Source organism: Erpetoichthys calabaricus, chromosome 9 (genome assembly GCF_900747795.2).
Source record: "Erpetoichthys calabaricus chromosome 9, fErpCal1.3, whole genome shotgun sequence".
Lineage (NCBI taxonomy): Eukaryota > Metazoa > Chordata > Cladistia > Polypteriformes > Polypteridae > Erpetoichthys > Erpetoichthys calabaricus.
Genome location: NC_041402.2, coordinates 105,180,734 through 105,202,646, shown reverse-complemented (window position 1 = coordinate 105,202,646; position 21,913 = coordinate 105,180,734). Strand labels below are relative to the sequence as shown.

Sequence of the window (21,913 nt, the reverse complement as noted above, 5' to 3'; positions counted from 1 at the left end):
TGACCGTCCACCTTTAGAAATTATCTTACACGTCCACCTTTAGAAATTACACCCACCTTTCTTTTTACGTATCCAAAAGGCAATTGGCTAAAGTGGTCGATGAATAACAAATAACACCGATTGGCGATTTGTTGAATAAAACGGTGATTGACCGTGACGTTTAAATTTGCGATTGGCTGATCAGTGACTGACGTGCGCAAATTTAATATATGATTGGCTGAAGTCGAAAATGATATTAACGCCAATTTTACTCCGGTCTGCAGCAATATCTACTTGAAAACAACGCCTCCATTTATCGAACACAAGTCTTAGTTGTTAGCGTGAGCGCAGCATTTTCGAGCACAAACAAAATATGACAGAAAACAGCAAGGTATTGTTGTTGTTATTATTATTACTGTTATTCTTAACTATAATTATAAAACTGTACATTTTGCAAAACGTTTTTCAAAACAGTTTGAAAAGTTAACGTTACGTTTACATGTGTGTAATCTTTGGCTGGCGAGCTAATTAATAATGACTGCAACACTGGTTACGGTGGTTTGCCTCATAAAAACTGGAGAAATCGACACTTAATGTGGCATTGTCAGCAAAATACGATAAAAATGCATTTTGCCCAAAGTTCAGTCTATGTTCTTGATGAACGGAAAATTCCCAGTACTTTAAGACGATACTTAACTTAAATTAAGATCTTTTAAGTTCCGTTTTATTGTTTATTATATATTTTATAAATTGTATTCATCCAGCCATCCCTCCATTCATTTCCTAACGAATATTAACGTAGTGTTTATTTAACTTTTAATTATTTTCTTTTGGGGGGGGGGGGGGTGGGCACGACTTTTAATGAAAATGAAACAATAAACATATTCCTGTTCGGTTAAGAAGTGAACATTAAGTCTTTAAATGAGAAAGTAATCTAAGGATAAGCTTCAAAATTCTACACCACTTGATAATAAATCATGTTTTCTTATTTAGCCAGTGAAGTAGTGTCAAATGATGTTGCTTTTAAGAAAGCTGAGAAATTAAAATCCTTTGCCCAAATTGAATGTTCAGAATTTGGTGCATTAGTTAACATGTCTAAATCTTCCTTCATATTCTTACTACATTTGTGAAAGATTTTTTACTTTGTCTTTGGTAAGCCACATTTAAGTATTGTAAATTAGTTTTTAAATCTTGGATATGTACCTACATTATTTATACTGGCTAATAACCTCTTCTTAAGGTAAAAAAAATCTTTTAAACTGTGATCTATCAAATTATAGACCGATTTTCTAATCTTTCTTGTATTTCTAAAATTTAGAGAAAAGTGTAGGTAAGCGGTTCTCTGTATTTTTCCAAATAAAAGTAATCTCTTGTAACATTTTTACCCAGGTACTGCTTTAGTCAAAGTATTCAATGATTTGCACTCCACTGACCATGGTTGTATTTTTAGGCCATAGTACTGCATCTACAGTGCCACATTTGATACTATAGACCATGATATTCATCTGATCAGCTACATGAACCATCTCAGTGTTCTAAAATAGAGGTTTACCTAGTAGAAAGTAGATTCCTTGAAATTTTCATTTGTTGAATTCTAACAAAACAGAAGTGCTAGTCATTGGTTCGAAAGCTGCTAAAAATGTCAATCTGAATGTAACATGTCTGTAGATGGCACCCCTATCATCACAATACACTATTTCTAAACTTGGGTATATCTACAGTGAAAATGATGATCTTTCATTTGATACACATACTAAACATGAATCTAGAGTAGCCTTCATTTTACTTAAGAAATATTGCAAAACTTAGATTATATTTGCATTCCATGATGCTAAATAACTTATCTGTGCTTTTATTACTTCTACATGGATCACTGTAAGGCTTTGTGGCTGATAACAGACTTAATTTAATTCAAAATACAGTAACTGAAGAGCTTACAAGAGCCAGGAAATATGCACAGTATTATATATCACCCCTGTTTTGCTTTCTTTACATTTTCTTTCTGCAAATTTTGTATTTCGTATTGAATTATTAGGTACTGGTGATCACCTGTATTACTTTGCATAGTTAAGATTAAAGATATTTGAAAAAAATAAATGTTCGTAAATGTTCTCTAATTTTGAACACCAATTTGTGTGTACATGTAATATTTAAAACAATGAGGTTGATATTAATTACGTTTTAAGTTTCTAAGCATTGCAAATTTTTTTTGATTAATTCAAGTGTATATTCTAAATATTTAAGTTATTCACATGCAAAATGCAGTCACACTAATATTGATAAACAACACATGCCTACTTTAAGAAGTTGTGCTTGTATTCTGCTTACATCAAGATTTTCTTACTCTACCTAATTATCAGCACATATTGGATATTTACATTTGTATGTGTAAGACTAGTTTATTTGTTTTTGTTACAGTAAGATGACATAATGAATATCTTCAGGCACATGGATACTAATTAAAAACAAGGTTAGTTTATAGGGATGTCATTGAGAAGACTACAAGTAATGGACATTCTTTTGTAACTTACGGTAGGTGATATGAATCCATGTCAATTTCAGAATCTTCCACAGCAGTTGGTTGGGTGAGTGGATTGTGGAGTATTCATGTTGATGGTGAGAAAATCAAAGAAACTTATTTTTTAGGTTGGGAATACTTTAGAACCACTATAAATAAATTGCAATAAGTAGAGTGTGCACTGTACTGTATGCAAATAGATTAAATATTAATTTGAAATAATTCTTTTGTGTGCTCCACAGTATGCTCTGCACTTTGTCTTGAATGTGCCATTTGACTTCACAGCTGTAAGCTTTCACTTATGTCTCTGATTATTTGTTAATATCTGTTACTGGTTTTAATGTTCTTTGTTTTTTTCCTCTGCATGGCAGTGTGATTTACTCTTGATCAGGAGGTGCTGGTGCTTTATTCTATTGGAGAATTTTGCTGTTGGAAGGTCTCTCTCTCTCTGTGGCTAACGTGTGAATATTTCGTACAGGACAAAGGCGTTCACTTAAGGTGAGGAGGTATATATGTAATATCTAATATTATTTAAATAGGCATGTAGAAATACATGTTTTGTTTATTTCTCTTTGTGGTCTTTATCTATAGGAACCACTAATAAAAAAGGACCTCCACACTGCAGTAAAATGGTTGCGCCAACATAGACAGTTGTTCAGAGGTGCCGTGTCTGAGCCCCATTTTCTGGAGCTGGAGGAGGAGGACCAAAGCCGAGCTCTCCAGGACATCATCGATGCAGTCGAAACTGAAGATTTAATTTTGGCAAAAGAACCCTTTTTATTTATTTTTCAGTTTAGGGATGATATGGAACTTTTCACTCAGGAATGTCGGGATAAAATGAAACTTAAAGTAAACTGCATATTTAATGAATCAGTATAATTATTGTCTGTTGCTACATTGATTGTTACTTGTATTGTGCATTAATGCACTGTTGATTTCAGTTTATAATACTTAGATTTTTCTGTTTTCCTTTGATGGTGGGTAGTTTTTGAAAATAAACAATTTAACTGCAAGTCTTTTTTTGGGTCTGCTGCTCATTTTGAAATATTAATAATAGTTCTTCTTACTTATGTTAGTATTTTTAAAGCCCACTTAGTGCTATATAAAGGCTCTTTTTAAATAATTTTTAAAAATATTTCATCACAGAACAAACACGAAAATTAGTAAAAATGTCTCCTTTTGGAAATGATGTAGTGTTTTTTTGAGGGTTTCCTTGGAGGACAGAACATTATTTTGGTACAGCAGTGAAAGATTTGAGGTCTTGGACATTATGAAGATGCTGCTGTGCAATAATGTAATATTGTGGTTTTATAAGTCACTACACACATTACTGAAGTAGACTCAATGATTGTTTTAGATAGCCTCACACTTCAGTCCTTCACAAATGCAGTAGTTTACAAACATCATATTTTAATTTCTCTTTGAGAAGCATGAAAGATAATTGTGTTGAATCTCAATTTATGATTATATTTTTTCTACGTATGTACTATTGAGGGACTTTTTGTTTTAAATCGGATGGTCACTTTATTTTAACAAGCAATGTAAATAACTTGTTTACTCTTTACCCTCAGATCACATTCTGTGTATTTATCAAGCAGAACTTAATATTTTCATTTTCTACACAATACTGTAATAACTGTACAGTTCACTCAGTGAGACACACAAACACACTCACTATGCACTACAGGTACCATCATTGGTTCCTCTGTGGATTGGACTGTTGAATCAACACAACGGCTGTACATGCTGGGGTCTTTGGCACATGTTGTCCCAGTAGCATGTGAGGTGTCACCAATGGTTTACTCTGCTCCTCAAGATGGCTCTGTCTCCTTCTCCCTGTTCCTGTCTCTGTTCAAGGTTGTCCAGATGACAAAAGTATTTTTTATGAGATGTTCAACATGTTGAAAAAATTGCCTGTGGCCAGCATCCAGCATAATGTTTTGTCTAAGTTCTCCACTCCTCTTTTTGTAGCATTATAGTCCATTATCATTTCTGGCCATGGTATCTCCTATCCCTGGGCAGGTCACATTGTGCACCAAGGATGTGTCATTTGTTTAGACAAACGTGAAGGTCTTCACTGGCCTATTCTGTGTGGCCAGCAGTTGAGATGGGAGCTCTGGCTTATTTTTCCTTATTATGCTAAGCATTGTTACCTTCATCTTGAGGAGCTGCTGTCCCAGTTTGTGTAAAAGTTATTGCATATGGCATTGTGGCCATGCAGCTTATGTCATGTCCAGGGTAACCCTCATGCCTTAATTTCTCACAGCAGTTCCTCCATCTGACTTCCCCTTCTGTATCTCTCTGCTTCACCTTGAGCAAGTTATTCGTGGCTTTGGACTGGGTTATCATTTTTATGCAGATGATGCTTAGATCTATTTCAGTGTTAAAAGTGACTTCATCGCAGCTTTCTCAGCTCACAACTTGACTCAGTGAAATTAAAGTAAAATTAAAACCTGAACAGAGCAAAACTCTTTAAAATGAAATTGCAACACAACTGAACTCCTGCAATGTGGCACTAAAGTGTAACTTAAGAAAACAAGCAACGCTTCAACCATTGTGGGTGATGATCTCATCAGATGTTCTTTTACTGCAAAGAATCTCGGTGTCACTTTGATTCCTCCTTTTCTTATTTCACCCTGGTAAGCCATATTAAGAAACTTCCACCTATGTCACCTTTCTTATGTTTGCTCATTCCTGTCCTTTTCTAATGGTGAGAATCTTGTCCCTGCTGTTATCACATCCAGCATTGATTATTGTAAGTCACTACTGGCAGGTGCCACTTCTAATCTTGTATCACAGCTCCAGCTGATTCAAAACTCAACTGCAAGAATCCTGACACGGACCACCGACAGCGAGCACATCACAGTCATACTGAGAAAAGTGCTATATAAATGTAATGAATTATTATTATCCTGCTGCACCTTCACTGCTCCCTGTGTCTTGCAGGATTGAATATCAAATTCTGTTATTGACCTGCCCACTAAGGTCCTCTCATTCTGTGCCCCCACTAACCTGCATTCTGTGGGTGACAGCAGGGCCTTCAGCTGTATATAGTGCCCTGACTGTGGAATGACCTCCTGAAATTAATGAGATCAGCTGACTCCATTCATTTGTTTTTAACTCATTTGTTTAAGAAGACATTAAACAGACCTGACATTCTGCCCCTTCTTTCAGTTTACCCCCTCTACCTGTCCAGGTACTCAGGGTTTGCATTATTACAAATGATGTTATTTGTTCAAAAATTTGTTGTAGTATTATATGTTGTATTTTAGTCTGGATTATTGTCTTTTATTCTATTTGAATGTTTTGTATATCCTGTATTTATCTTTAATTAGTGGAGATATTTGTAGCTAATGTTATATAGGTCTTGTTGTTTCTGAATTTTTGGCATAGGAAGGTTGCTATATAAATAAATTAGGGTTATTAATAGTATTTTTTTGGTGGCTTATAATAATAAGTGACAAAAATTAGAGCATTTCTATGTAAGGCAATTAATATATAGCATAATTCAATGTGTAACATGTATTGCCGTTTTCTTCACATACATGTTTAAAAATATTAGATTGGCTAAAATGTTTATTCTAAATTGGTTTAGAACAATATTGCACGCATGCATAGTACATTTTAAAAAATTAATCACTTTTATTATTAACGTTTTACTAAAATCTAACGTGGTGCAAACATTGTAATTATATTATATATTTCGTTTCATGAATGTAAACGAAAAACTATTTTCAAATAACACAAATCTTGATGATTTTAATGTTGTCGACATGTTAAATGGTTCCCACAGACCCGAACACAATGTAAATGTTAATAGTGTATTTCACAGAAACGATTCGTATTGTTTAGTTTAATGTATGATACGACGTGATGGCAGAAATCCTCCGAACTTCACAAGGATGTGTATTATTTAGTTTGTTGTACTGTTTTTCCTTTTCAGTTTTATCTTTTAATTTCTGAACGGGTCCCCAGACGTTACTTTCCGGGCTTTGCAGAGACCAGCCGAAACCTTCCGAAAGTTATGTTACGAAGTCAGTCCTGAAACGTCACTTCCGGGTCTACGACTGCGGGTCTACAACTGCGGGTCTGAAACTGCGGTGACGTATGGTGCTGTGGCTCTGCAAGTGGATAGTATTGGCTAAAGTGCTTTGACACTAAGCGTAAAAGCAGTTGTCCGTGCTACAGCGATAAGGTGCGCTAACCCGAGTTCAAATCCTAATTGGGGGCCGCATATATTAAAATAAGGATTTTGTATAAAACAGTTAAGTAGTACTTGTTTGTAAGTTAACAAATATATTTTGGAGACATTATGAACGATTTACATGGGGCACCTTTTTCCTTGGTGAGCATATTTTGCGTAAGGTAGCACGTATTATAACAATTTAGAATCTATTCTACCCCATGTCGATCATATCAGAGAGGCTAAGAAACGCTTCACTAAAGCCGACGTGGTCATTACACCAGTATATGCGCAAGACACTCTTCATTAAACATTTTTAGATAGATAGATAGATACTTTATTAATCCCAAGGGGATATTCACATTCTCCAGCAGCAGCATACTGATACAATAAACAATATTAAATTAAAGATTGATAATAATGCAGGTAAAAAACAGACAATAACTTTGTATAATGTTAAATGTTAACGTTTACGGGTGGAATTGAAGAGTCGCATAGTTTGGGGGAGGAACTGTCTCCTCAATCTGTCAATGGAGCAGGACAGTGACAGCAGTCTGTCGCTGAAGCTGCTCTTCTGTCTGGAGATGATACTATTTAGTGGATGTGTCAGAGGGGGACACTTTTACATTTTTTTTTGTGCACTGGGTGGTTCCATTAGGCACCCACTGTTGGGACTGGGGGGGGGGGGTGAGAAGTTAAAAGGCTATCTGTACTTATTAGTGGTATTTGCTGTCCTGCAAGGGAATCACTGCTTTGAAGTTTGGCCTTAGAAGAATGTCTGTATTTACCTGGCTTGGAAATATTAGTTTCTAATCAGCATATCTGTACCTATTAGTGGTATTTGCTGTCCTGCAAGGGAATCACTGCTTTGAAGTTTGGCCTTAGAAGAATGTCTGTATTTACCTGGCTTGGAAATACTGGTTTCTAATCAGCATGTCTGTACTTATTAATGGTATTTCCTGTCTTGCCAGGGAGTCACTGCTTTGAAGTCTGGCCTTGGTAGGATGTCTGTATTTACCTGGCTTGGAAATATTGGTGCCTAATCAGCATATCTGTACTTATTAATGTTTGGTAACCATACATTTTGTTAACTTGTGTTTTTATTAATTGTTAAACCCAGGCAATTTAGATGTGCCATTGATTAAACTGTTTGTCCAGGACTGACAACAGAGGGGTGAAGTAAATATAAACTGCTGGCCAGCAGAAGGCAGGAGGGAGAGTCCACAGGAAACGCTGCCAAGACACTGGGACAGGGCACAGGGGCTCGCAGGCAGACAAGGGTACCTGGCTGGCACAACGTGAGGCACAAGGACCGCAACACTTCCAGGGAGGAAGAGACAAAGAGACGCCGGATGTGGGTTCAGCGAGAGAGGGAATCTGCATGAAAGGACCCAGCAAAGCTGACAGACGAGAAATGAGGCGTGCCTAGGTCCCAGCAACACAAGGAGCCCAGAGTGGAAGAAAAAGGGACAACGAAGAGACGCTGACAGGGAGTCAACAATTTGACACAACTTCTGCCGGGGAACAGAGTGCATCCATGAACAATTTAGTGTTGGGGTAACACAGTGCCCAAACTGGACTCTGCACCACTAAAGGTTGTATCCTCCAATTCTTGTTTTTACGGACTTTTAGAGTGTGGACTGTGTATTTTCCTTTTAAAAAAGGGAAATTAATTCCTGATATGTTTAGGTTCTGTTATGTTCGTTTATCTTTTTAATGTACCTTATATTGTCTTGTACAATAGAACTTACTGTTGCCTTTTTCTGAAATTACTGTTGTGTCTTTCATTGTGTGTTTTCTCACCGCCCAATTTAAAGAAACCTGTGTGCTATTACTGGTAAATTTCAGGAGTTCCCAGTCTCTTAATAAAACTGGGTGGCGTAGTCGGATATTTTAATGGTGTCTAAGTTAGATTAACTACAAGTGTGACCGGACACCTGTGACAGATGCAGTGGATTCTCCATAATTGATAGGAGCCTGCTGAGCGCCCGTCGCTCTGCCACAGATGTTAAACTGTCCAGCTCCATGCCAACAATAGAGCCTGCCTTCCTCACCAGTTTGTCCAGGCGTGAGGCGTCTTTCTTCTTAATGATGCCTCCCCAGCACAACACTGCGTAGAAGAGGGCGCTCGCCACAACCGTCTGATAGAACATCTGCAGCATCTTATTGCAGATGTTGAAGGACGCAAGCCTTCTAAGGAAGTATAGTCAGCTCTGTCCTTTCTTGCACAGAGCATCAGTATTGGCAGTCCAGCCTAATTTATCATCTAGCTGCACTCCCAGATATTTATAGGTCTGCACCATCTGCACACAGTCACCTTTGATGATCACGGGGTCCATGAGGGGTCTGGGCCTCCTAAAATCCACCACCAGCTCCTTGGTTTTGCTGGTGTTCAGGCGTAGGTGGTTTGAGTCGCACCATTTAACAAAGTCATTGATTAGGTCCCTATACTCCTCCTCCAGCCCACTCCTGATGCAGCCCATGATAGCAGTGTCATCAGTGAACTTTTGCACGTGGTAGGACTCTGAATTGTATTGGAAGTCCGATGTATATAGGCTGAACAGGATCGGAGAAAGTACAGTCCCCTGTGGTGCTCCTGTGTTGCTGACCTCAATGTCCGATGTGCAGTTCCCAAGACGCTCATACTGAGGTCTGTCTTTAAGATAGTCCACGATCCATGCCACCAGGTATGAATCTACTCCCATCTCTGTCAGCTTGTCCCTAAGGAGCAGAGGTTGGATTGTATTGAAGGTGCTAGAGAAGTCTAGAAACATAATTCTTACAGCACCACTGCCTCTGTCCAAGTGGGAGAGGGATCGGTGTAGCATATAGATGATGGAATCCTCCGCTCCCACCTTCTCCTGATATGCAAACTACAGAGGGTCAAGGGCGTGTTGAACCTGTGGCCTAAGGTGGTGAAGCAGCAGCCTCTCCATGGTCTTCATCACATGTGATGTCAGAGCAACAGGCCGGAAGTCATTCAGCTCACTAGGATGTGATACCTTTGGGACTGGGGTGATGCAAGATGTTTTCCAAAGCCTCAGGACTCTCCCCTGTTCCAGGCTCAGGTTGAAGATGCGCTGTAGAGGACCCCCCAGCTCCGATGCACAGACCTTCAGCAGTCGTGGCGATACTCCATCTGGACCCGCTGCTTTGCTGGCACGAAGTCTCCTCAGCTCTCTGCTCACCTGCGCTGTTGTAATTATGGGTGGGAATGTCTCTCCTATGCTGGTATCAGCAGAAGGATGTGTGGAGGGTGCAGTACTCCGAGGTGAGAGTGAGAGTGGGTTAGGGTGGTCAAACCTGTTAAAGAAGTTGTTCATTTGGTTTGCTTTCTTCACGTCTCTCTCGATGGTGGCACCCTGCTTCGAGCTGCAGCCAGTGATGATCTTCATCCCATCCCACACTTCCTTCATGCTGTTATTCTGCAACTTCTGCTCCAGCTTTCTCCTGTACTGCTCCTTTGCCACCCTGAGCTGGACTCGGAGTTCCTTCTGCACGCTCTTGAGCTCATGCTGATCACTGCTTTTAAAAGCCCTTTTCTTCTGGTTCAAAAGGCCCTTGGTGTCACTTGTAATCCATGGCTTGTTAGCATAGCAGCGTACAGTTCTTACTGGAACTACAATGTCCATACAGAAGTTGATGTAGTCAGTAGTGCAGTCAACAACCTCCTCAATGTTCTCACTATGTGATCCCTGCAGGATATCCCAGTCTGTAGTTCCAATGCATTCTCTAAGAGCCCGCTCTGCGTCAGGGGACCACTTCCTGAATGAGCGTGTAGTTGTAGGTAGGACCTTCACTCTTGGTTTGTAGTGAGGCTGAAGCAGAACCAGGTTATGATCTGCTTTCCCAAGCGCAGGCAGCGGGGTGGCGCTGTATGCGTCTTTAACGTTTGCATACAGTAAATCAATAGTCTTATTTCCCCGGGTGTTACAGTCCACATACTGGGAGAAGGCAGGTAAGGAGAAGGCTGTTGAAGGCAGCGCCATCAACAGTGTCTTCTGCAATTTTAGGAAAGCCTCGGGATTTCTGCATTAATGAGACAAAAAAGTTGTAAAGAAACTTTGCGAATTCATCCAGAGGTGACCATAAAGATCACTCAAGTACTGACAAGAAAGAGCAGCTGGATAAGCACATCTGGAGCCAAACTTTCAAAAAAGCACCTGACTTTGTCAGCAACATCCTTTCCTTCCAAATGTATCTTATCAAAGGTTGCCTTGGAGGGGGGGTAAATAAGTAATCTTCCGAACTGCAGCACAACAGAGTAAATCATTGATGTAAATAGAATTATTGAAAGACTAAGCTTTTGTCATTTCTGTATTCTTATACCATCTTCCAGTTACACAATCCCCCCCAGCCACTGTCACATTTAACGTTCCCTGCTCCTTAACCTGTCTTGTTACCCAACATATCAACACTCATTTTCATTCAAGGCTTTACCGTCCTTCCTTTCATAGACATAACATAAGATACACATTTCCTCTACATACGTGTCCAATAGTAAACTGGCAGAAACGAGAAAAAGCACATATTCATGACAAGAGCCAGGGTGAGGATGTGCCTTGTCACCCATTACGTGAGCTTGTCTGCCACCCCTCAGTTGCACTGGCACATGTTACACTGGGGGCAATGGAGAATACTGACAATGTACACCTTCAGAAGTGGAATAAATCGACTGTATAAGTAGAAGATTTCAGATAAACTATGAATTTTGTTAATCATAAACAATGCAACATAACTATTATATGTGTTGTTACTTTTTATTTATTCTCACCAAACGTTACATATCTACATAGGAAATGAACATGGGTAATATGTTTATAATCATTCTCACTAAAATACACTGTCAAAATATATTAATAAGCAAATTGAGACACGTTGGCCTTTAGGAAATATCAAAAAGCGTGTGCGCTGTCATTTAGGACAGAATGCATTGTTAACGTGACGCACTCTCTACTGACGTGATGTCACGAAAAAAAAGAAATTGCACAGTCCATGCAAACTCATATCCTCCTTGATTTTTGACCTTATGATTAATTGTCAATATCAAATCAATAAAGTAATTTTAAGAAGATGACAGTCTGCTATAGTCAGTTCAATTAACGCTCCTTTTAAAAAGTTTGCTTATACAGAATATAAAACAGAATCTCAATGATACGGGACTCGCGAGTAGTAACGAATAATATGTGACACTGATAAATTATAATTCCTAATAACGGGAACAAGTAAAACTACGACTTCCTAAAACAGACACTGTAAATATATAGGCATTTCAATAAATAATTTAGGAGACTTGTGTGTGCATTTCAATATCGATTTAAGAACTAGGTAGGCCACCTGTTGTACTATAAACAGTAGCTCAAGCAGCACTTAACAGTAAATAGTCTAACAGGACAATGACTGACTGAAACGAAGATGCTGCGCCGCAACAATAAAGGTTCACACTGTCATTCTGCTTGTTTAGAAGGCGCTGATTGGCTGAAACTGTTTTTAGCGAATTGTCCCAAGTTGGAAGTGCCGTATAGCGATCAGAAACGAAAAGACACATTTAGGCATGTTGGACAGTAGTTTGTTTTTCTACAATACAAATTCAGTATGACACCAGGGTCTCCAAACACACAAATATGAAGCTTATTACACTTTACAGTGAAACTCTTTACATACACAATATAATTAGGGACGTGTGCCCCCTTCCCGACTACGGCGGCCCAAACCTTCCCTCGATAGCTCGATTTGCTCGCTATCCGTCCAAGCTGAAAATATTGTTAAATGGAGGAATTGAAAAAAATAACCTTTCACAAGAGGAGGATCAATGACGCGAACCCCTGGTGTTTTTACTGAGAGACAGTTGCAATACCATTGAACCACCTAATTGGGATAATTAATGAGCTCCGCACAACTGAAGTACTACTACTGTTCTTACTGTGGCGGCTGTAGAACTATGTTGTTTAACATATGCATGTTAAATTGGTTTAATTGACACGAGAGTATCATTGTTGTATTTTCCTAATGAAGACGAAAAAATTATATTTATAGATGTATACTATATGACGTACGGTTTAGAACAAAATTAAGCGTTCCATAAAAAGGTTGCACGATTTTCCTAATCTTTTTATATATATAAAGTTGATATATGACATTATATCTTTGACACTATGTATCAGACAAAGCAAATCACAGCAATCCACAAGAACAATAATTAATTCTCAGCAACTACCTGAATTGTAGTTTAACTGTATCAACTGAAGTGTGTAATGTCAATACGAATTACAAAATATAACTAGAGAGTTAAGTGTCAGATAGACTCTCAAAATATAGAGGTCAATGCCTGAGTGTGCTGAGGCTTCACAAAGATTCAGTAACCAGTGACCATGTCTACTCGAGGCTTAGAAGCCCTGTCATGATCCAATCTCAGTACTACGCATGTCTGAGGCTTCGGAGCCCCATCATGACGCAATCTCAGTACTATGGAGCCCCGTCATGATCTCAGTACTACGCATGTCTGAGGCTTCGAAGCCCCGTCATGAGGCAATCTCAGTACTACGCATGTGTGCTCGAGGATTCAAAGCCTCTGTTAACCCAGTGCGCATGTTCGATGTTTCGAATCTGCTTGAGGCTTCGAAGCCTCTGTTAACCCAGTGCGCATGTTCGAGGCTTCGAAATCTGCTTGAGGCTTCGAAGCCTCAGTTAACCCAGTGCGCATGTCCAAGGCTTCGAATCTGCTCGAGGCTTCGGAGCCTCTGTTAACCCAGTGCGCATGTTCGAGGCATCGAAGCCCCATCATGACGCAATCTAAGTACTACGCATGTCTGCTCGAGGCTTCGAAGCCCTGTCATGATGGAATCTCAGTACGCATGTCTGCTTAGTGCTTCTAATCATTATTCATCGAGCTCCCGTTTGAAGTACATATGGCATCAACAGAGTTCAAAAACTTGACAGAATTCCCATTGAAATGAATGTTTGTAGATGATCCATACATGTTAAATGATTGTGCCCGATAATATTTTGTGGCAAAAAATAAAATTATAAATTATACATCATATACTTGTAGAATGCATAATGCTACAAAGAAGAGCTTTAGTAATAGGAGTGACGACACATCTCTCACTATAATACTCTCATAAATATCCATTCTTCGCCTCATGCAACGTTTTCATGCAACACTGAACGTATGTCATATACATCTATATATAATTTTTTTTTGTCTTCATTACATACATACATACATAAAACATACAGGTGGCGCAGTGGTAGTGCTGCTGCTTTGCAGTAAGGAGACTGTGGAAGGTTGTGGGTTCGCTTCCTGGTTCCTCCCTGTGTGGATAGCGCTTTGAGTACTGAGAAAAGCGCTATATAAATGTATTATTATTTTATTACAGTATTACTATTATATACACCCACCCTACTGAAAACAGTAGTGGTGCAGCGGTAGAGTTGCCGCTCCATAATAAGGCTTGCGTGGATTCGGGTCCCACGTCCACCAATTGTGACCCAAAAGAGTCTGTTAATTTTTATTTTTTGTCATTTAACAGCAAATTCCACTGTGGACTGAGAGCGAAAACACTAGTAAAGATATATCAAATGGAAATGGCATCTTGTTTTATGTCTATAACAAAAGAAAAAAATGTGAGTGACGATTTCAACTGTTATTGTAGTTGTTGATGGCAGGTTTAGCGGTTTAAATTTTTAAATATTAAATTAATAAGGTGGAATGTGTTCTTACTTTGAGTGTTGGGGTGGTGGTGGGGGGGAGCTACACTGTAAATGTGTTAGTATCTGGGATTGCGCCCCTATAACTTGAAGATTGCTTAGGAGTGATACAGACTGGACAACTATATGTTTTAGGAAATGTTTTATTATTGCACTGTGCTGTGACTAAGACAACTTTTTACTGATCGCCTGTCCGGACCTTAAAGATGTGTTCATGAGGGAGGGATGCTGCTGTTAAAAGTAAACGCTTTTTGGCAGCAGGTCCAGATGTGTTTATCCCGCTGCTTTTTGTTGTTGCCTCAGCACTCAAGAGGATCTTTAATGCCGACCTTGATATGTGCAATACTCACTTGATACATGCACTGCTCTCCTCGGAGTGTCCCGTGTGTGTCAGTGTGTCGGTGTGCCGGTGACTGATCTGCGCTGTGTCTCTCAGCCTCTCTGATGTGCTCAGGATTGACACCTTTGAAAGTTTGGTGCAGCAGAGCAAATTCAACCTGATCTACTACAGTGGATTTGTTATCACCTTATTCAATGGAGGGGTTCATGGAGGTCAAATGGCGATGAATAGAAGATGAATTAATGTAAATACGTGAGCTGCCTTACGCAATTAGTCATCGCATTCTGATGGCGATTCTAAGTGGGGATGATTCCCGAACAGATATCTTATGCGATCCTTCCACAGTATCTCTCAAAATTATTTAGTTCAAATTGGTTATAAAGATTTCACTCCAGATTATTTTTTTAATCATTGTTAATTATGAGGAGTCTTTAATTCTGATCGAACTGGGGCCTGCACTACGCTCAGAATTTGAAAAGCAACCACCTTAGTTAATTGAGCCACTGACGGCGTCTTTTCTTCGTAGCGAATTCGTTACTTTTGTGCTCCGCAAAACATTGTAAAGTATTAATAAATGAAATATTTCAATACTTGATCGAGTAATAACATCTGTGATTTAAGGATTTCACCTTTTCTTTCTCAAATGTGCATATACCTATATCATGGCAAAGTACAGGGATAAACCTTTATTTTCTGTCTACTGTTTTAATTAAGTCAGACCAAAGAAAACATTTAAGGCTATTAAATGTGATCTCAAGAAAAGATGAGGGTTAATTATAATACTAATAACAGGAGCGATTATAATGATACAGAGCAAAAGTAAAAGCTAATTGAAAGAGCTGGGAATCCATGCGTGAGGCGTCTTATTTTGTTTAACTCTTGCTATCGTATAGTGCATTCTGCCTGTCGGCATTAGTTATATTTATATTTTTTAGACATCAGACACTAGAAGCTGCTGACGAACCCTTCTCTTCATTGTCAGTCTGTAGAAGCGAAAAAATAAAAGCAATAAGAGTTGTAACAGACGACATTGAAGTGGATCATATGTTAGTGTAACGTTAATGAAAATGGCCAGGAGGTGTCCCTAGAGAGGTGAGTGTCAAATGCTTCGAAGCTTCTATACGATTTCCGACACAGTTACTTCAAACTTGTTGATGCTTCGTGAGGCTTCTTTCCGCCCATCACTAGCGATAGTGGCCGCGTCTAAATTGTCAGGCCCAGCAACAGCACCACCTACTGACACATCATTGCCAATGCCAGTGCAGGCTGTAAAGAATGTCCCGCAGGCTCGCCAACGGCGTTGTGGAAACTGTGCCTCCCGCAGACATTTTACCAAAGCACGAGACTGTCCTGCTCTCGGCCAGCGCTGTAGAAATTGTCAAAAAATGAACCATTTTGCTCGGAGGTGTCGCGCTGCTCCAAATCCACCCCCTTCTGAGACACCTTCATCTTCAGCAATAATTAACTCGGTGTCCAGACCAGGCAACCCTTTCAAAACTTGTGCCTGTTATGTAAACGACACTCTTTTCCCTTTATTCATTGATACAGGAGCCAAGGTTTCTTTGTTGAATAAAGTGACATATGAGAGACACTTCTTTCATGTCCCACTTCAACATACCTCAGTACCACTTGCAGAATATGGTAATTCAAACATACCAGTTCTGGGCACTGTTTGTCTTGCAGTTCAGTATAAAGACCAAGGGCTTTTCGATTTTACATTTTTTGTAACCACAATGGGTGCAAATCTAATGGGTTTGGATCTGCTCCACAGATTACAATTTCATTTGTGTGATTCAATTGGCCCTGACATTATGCAGGTGACATCACAATGGCAACAGGCCTTCCCAATGTTATTTACTGGGTTGGGCTGCATTACTGGGTTCATCCATCGACCCACAGTGGATAAAACAATTTCTCCAATTATCCAACAGCTGCACAGAGTGCCATTATCATTAAGAGACCAAGTTTCGACAGAGCTCCGTCACCTCCTGGAAGTGGACATTATTGAACCAGTGGATGCTTCCCCATGGATTTCAAATTTAGTTGTGGCAAAGAAAAAATCAGGAGGTTTGCGTATTTGCATTGATCTGCGTTCTGTAAATAAAGCAATTATTCCTGATAAATACCCTTTGCCAACTGCCAAGGAGCTGACCACACATTTTCATGGGTCTACAGTGTTCAGTAAACTGAACCTAAATCATGGCTATTTGCAGGTTCCCCTTGATCCTATAAGCAGAGATCTAACAGCTTTTGTGACGCACCTCTGTGTGTCTTCCGTTTTAAGACGATGCCTTTTGACCTCAGCTCAGCACCTAGCTGTTTTCAGAAGGTCATGTCTCCCATACTTGCAGGAACTGCAGGTATAGCCATTTATTTGGATGACATCGTAGTGCATGGTACCACCCTGGACCAACATGATGAACGCCTTTCTCAGGTGCTCCACCAACACTCACGTTACCATGTCACTCTTAACTCGGAAAAGTGTATCTTTGGGGTGCAAGAAATTTAATTTGTGGGTTATAGGCTCTCAAGGCAAGGCATCACGCCTATAATGTCGCATGTGGATGCCATCCACTCTCTTCCTGAACCTCAAACATCCTCACAACTGGCATCCTTTTTGGGACTGGCTATATATTATCTTCGCTACCTCCCACAGTTTGCCTCAACATCCTAAGATGTTAAGAAGGATGTTCCCTGGCATTGGACAGCAGACTGTCAGAAGGCAACGGAGACACTTAAGCAGCAGCTCACCAGTTCTCCTACTTTAGCTCACTTTAGTCTTACAGCCCCCACTATTGTGACATGTGATGCTTCTGTTGCGGATTTGGGAATAGTCCTTTCCCAAGTACACAATGGCGTAGAAAGGCCTGTCGCTTATGCTTCACGGGCACTGTCTCCCGCTGAACAGAAGTATTCTGTTGGAGAAAGAGAAGCTTTGGCCTGTATATGGGCTTGTGAATGCTGGCACCTCTACTTGTATGGCAGGTCTTTTACTCTCCGTACTGACCACCAGGCCCTTACAACACTGTTACACACAAATGGATCTGGTCATAAGCCCCTCAGGTTGCTGCACTGGGCAGACCATTTGCACCAGTACAATTTTAAGCTTGAATACACACCGGGTAGGCACAATGCAGTAGCAGACCTCTTAACCCGAGCAGTTGTGCCAACTGCAGTACAGCAGATTTGTGACCTGGAGCCAGATCTGGTGTTTATGTTGCATGCTCCCCTCTCTTCTGTTATCTCTTTGGACGAGCTGCGCCAAGCATCTAGGGATGACCATATTTTTTCCAAATTTCGCTGTTTTATTAGGGATGGATGGTCCACCACAATAAAACAGGAACTAATTCCATATTATAGGGTTAAGGATGATTTATTCTGTTGGGAAGATGTCTGTATTGCTCGAGGCCATCGTACTCTCATACCAGCAGTGCTATGAGTACAAGTTTTGCGAATGGCACATAAGGGCCATTTGGGCATTGTTAAGCTGAAGCAGCGTTGTAGGGATATAGTGTGGTGGCCTAATATAGACCATGATGTTGAGATACTGGTAAAGGACTGCACTGCCTGTTTCCTCAGTGGCAAATCCCCACCTAGTCCACCAGCTCCTGTACAATGGCCACTTGCTCCTTGGAAGCACATTCAAGTCGACATTTGTGGTGAATTGCTTGGTGCTCCACACCGCACTCGCTATCTCTTGATGGTGTATGATCTCCATTCCAAATGGCCAGAAGCCCTGCTTCTTGCAACTGTGACTACTCAATCCATTATTAGGAGCCTGGATTACCTCTTCGCTTGGTGGGGCTTGCCAGACATGATAACTACTGATAATGGGCCCCAGTTTACTCCTTGTGAATTTCATAACTATTTGGAAGAGAAGGCCATTAATCACATTAGAACTTCTGTGTATCATCCGGAATCGAATGGTGGGGTCAAATGCCTCAATCGCGCGATAAAAAATGGAATCCGGGCATACCTGATAGAAGTTTGGCAGTTAGAGGCAGCTCTCCTCCAGAACCTGTTACATTTTCTAGCAATAAAACATACCACAACAGGGGTATCACCTGTTTCCTTAATGTTAGGCAGAGACCTGACACTTCCTTTGGACCGTCTTTCTTTGGGTAAATCGTTACCTATACCAACACTCTCACAGACACAGGACCATATTACCCCTCAACAGCAGCGTATGCAGCAGCATTTCAGTCAGGCCAGAAAATCAAAACTGCCATTACTAAAGGAGCAAGACTGGATGCGTGTGTGGCTTCCTCACCGTATCAACAAGATGAGACCCTGTTGGTCAGATCCATTGAAAATTACTCGGTAGCTTGAACCAGCTACTTTTCTTCTGCAAGATGGTTCTAGGCGTCACACAAATAGCCTGAAAAAAGTCACATCACCAAGTCAGCTTCATCATGGCCCAAAGATGCATAGCCTGATGGCATTGGAGCCCCAAACAGTGGCTGGAAATGGACTGGCTGCTCCTCAATCACTCCCACGGGTTTCCAATAAGGTTTCACGTTCTTTCAGGCACAGAAGACCTCCTTCCTGGCTTAAGGACTATGTTACCAATTAAGGCCTTCATTTTAAAAAAAGGGAGTGGAAATGTGATGTCTGTGCAGTAGCAGATGTGGGGGGTTGTAGGAGGAAAACAGAAGTATTGGTTGTTGGTGTGGATGTTAAATAAAGAAAAGATAGTTAAGCATTACACATGTTTGAACTGCTGTCTCTGATACAACATCCTCCAGACTCCCCTTTCACGTATGGGAGCCCCTATAACCCAACACCATCGATGGTTATGACCGAGATGAGCTGACAAATGGGTACAAATCTCACACAGAGCAAGGGGATGGTGGATAAGTGCTTTTATTATAAACCAAATCCAAACAAAACAAAAAGTGTCCACACTGCAGAGTCCCAAATGTCCATAAATAAATCCATAAAACCTAAGTAAAAAGTGGAGGATAAAAACCATAATAAATAAATCCAATAAAAGTAGAGGTTAAAATGCAGTCATTAGCTCTTTCTGATCTCAGCCCACCTCCTTCCCAGCTGGCACCAATCCCGCTTGCTGATCGGTTTCCTACTCTTTGGTCCTCATTGCCACCAAATTGTGACACCCCATGTAGTGGCAAGGTTGGCACCAGTGGGCATCTTGTAGTGCAGGACCAACCGGGATCAGATTTGTGAGAAGTCAGACAAGGAGGCACAGACACAAAAAGGTGGTATTTCCAAAACAAGAGTGGATTTATTTACAGGTGCAACAAAACAATAAAAATAATGTCTCAATCAAAAATAGTGAGCAATATATACAGTGAAGACAAAAGTGTATATACACAAAAATGGTAGTCTTTCTAAATGAAGAAAAGGAGTTCAGGAAGAAACTACACAGATAAAGTCCAAAGAATACCAAAAATATTTAAAAATATTTAAAAGGGAAGGAAAAAAACAATCTATATAAATATCTCCACCAATATAAAGCTGCACTTGGAGATATCTATAACATATACATATACAGTGGAACCTCGGTTCACGACCATAAATCGTTCCAAACCTCTGGTCGAACCGAAGCAATTTCCCCCATAGGATTGTATGCAAATACAATTAATCCATTCCAGACCGTACGAACTGTATGTAAATATTTTTTTAAAGATTTTTAAGCACAAATATAGTTAATTATACCATAGAATGCACAGTGTAATAGTAAACTAATGTAAAAACATTGAATAACACTGACACAAACACCCAGGCTCCCTGCTCAGCTGCACGCGAGCCCTCTCTCTCTCTGTAACATTGCAGGAGTTCACACTAATAGCATTACAACCCGATCGCTGTAAACACTCTTTTTAAATGAGTTTTAAGCACATGGAAAAAAATAAACATTTGAAAAAAAAGAGAAAAGTAACATTGCAACACTTTCTTCTCACCACTCTTCACTTTATTAGAAGCCATGGTTAACTGCAAAAGCACACAAAATACTGTAGAGCACAATGAGTTCACAGGTAAAGCATCCACGTCTGATTGAGAACAATGAACAGGGAGAGGCTGAACACGTGCTTAAATACAGTAATCGGCACGTATGAACCGGAAGGGAAACGAAATAGAGCACAAAGACTTCACAGCGAAAGCACGCACGCACGCACGCACGTGCGAGCACGCACGTCTGACCGAGAACAATGCAACAGGTGCGGAAATCATTGGCGCGCACAAACCAAAATGGAAACTGGCTTGTTCGTATACCGAGTGTGTGGTCGTGAACCGAGGCAAAAGTTTGGCGAACATTTTGGTCGTAAACCGAGTTGTACGTGTATTGAGACGTTCGCGAACCGAAGTTCCACTGGTACAGGGAATTTATAAAATAAGGCACAAGCCGCTGTTTGGTAAACTAACTGAAAACGCCATACTAACCACACCACTGAGTCTAAATACAGCCCTTCTGAGTCAGCAAGTGCCTCTTACAGGCTGGGCATAAATCTTTATCCAATCCCGCTACACGTTGCTCCCTTTCACCAATCGCCACTGACGCAGATGCTTTCTGCACAGGTGCTCATCTCTACCTTTGCAAGGCATGTAATAAACAGGCCTAGCGGCCTCGAATGCGCGCAAACTGGAGTGCATCCCGACACACTCACTCGGAAGAGCCGACCCTTCCCCAGCATATGGAGTATCTTCATTTTTTTTAAATACTAGGAAACTTTTTGGTGTGACACCACTATCCTCATGTTTGTTTCCTTTAAAATGAAGGACAATTCATCAGACGACTAACAATATCACATCTGCTTCTGTCCGCAGTAACAAAAAAACAAGTAACAAAAAAACACTGTCTCGTTTATTAATACTTCCAAAACCCTTGATTTTCTGTGCAAATATTAAAGCTGACTGTTGCAAAATTAAGGACACTAGCAGAATTGTTCTTTAAATTCAAACAGCATGTCAAACTAATTAATCACAGAGTGAAAGAACACATATAGAAGTGAACTAATAGGGGAGGTATAGCAGGCACTGGAATTTATAACTTTTAAATGTACCCAAGTCAACCACAGACGTTAGAAGCAGGATGTTAGCATTGTTATGAGTGATTTTTCTAGAGGAAACATAACGTTGTTTTGAATTCAGTACACAGAATTTAATTAAATAATAAAGATAAAATACCACAAACAGTAATTCAGCTCTATGGAGATATTTT

The 21,913-nt window shown here is 40.1% G+C and overlaps 1 long non-coding RNA gene across 2 annotated transcripts; it reads left to right on the top strand.

The window, feature by feature from the left end:
• The first annotated feature begins 268 nt into the window (after positions 1 to 268).
• On the top strand, positions 269 to 3,510 carry LOC114658030 (uncharacterized). 2 transcript variants are annotated; one of them, XR_003717290.2, is made up of 4 exons: positions 269 to 370; positions 2,398 to 2,449; positions 2,869 to 2,995; positions 3,089 to 3,510. It is a non-coding gene; the product is annotated as an uncharacterized LOC114658030 (long non-coding RNA). The 2 variants fall into 2 exon arrangements; XR_007935748.1 differs by having other exon boundaries at positions 2,542 to 2,995.
• The last annotated feature ends 18,403 nt before the right edge of the window (positions 3,511 to 21,913 follow it).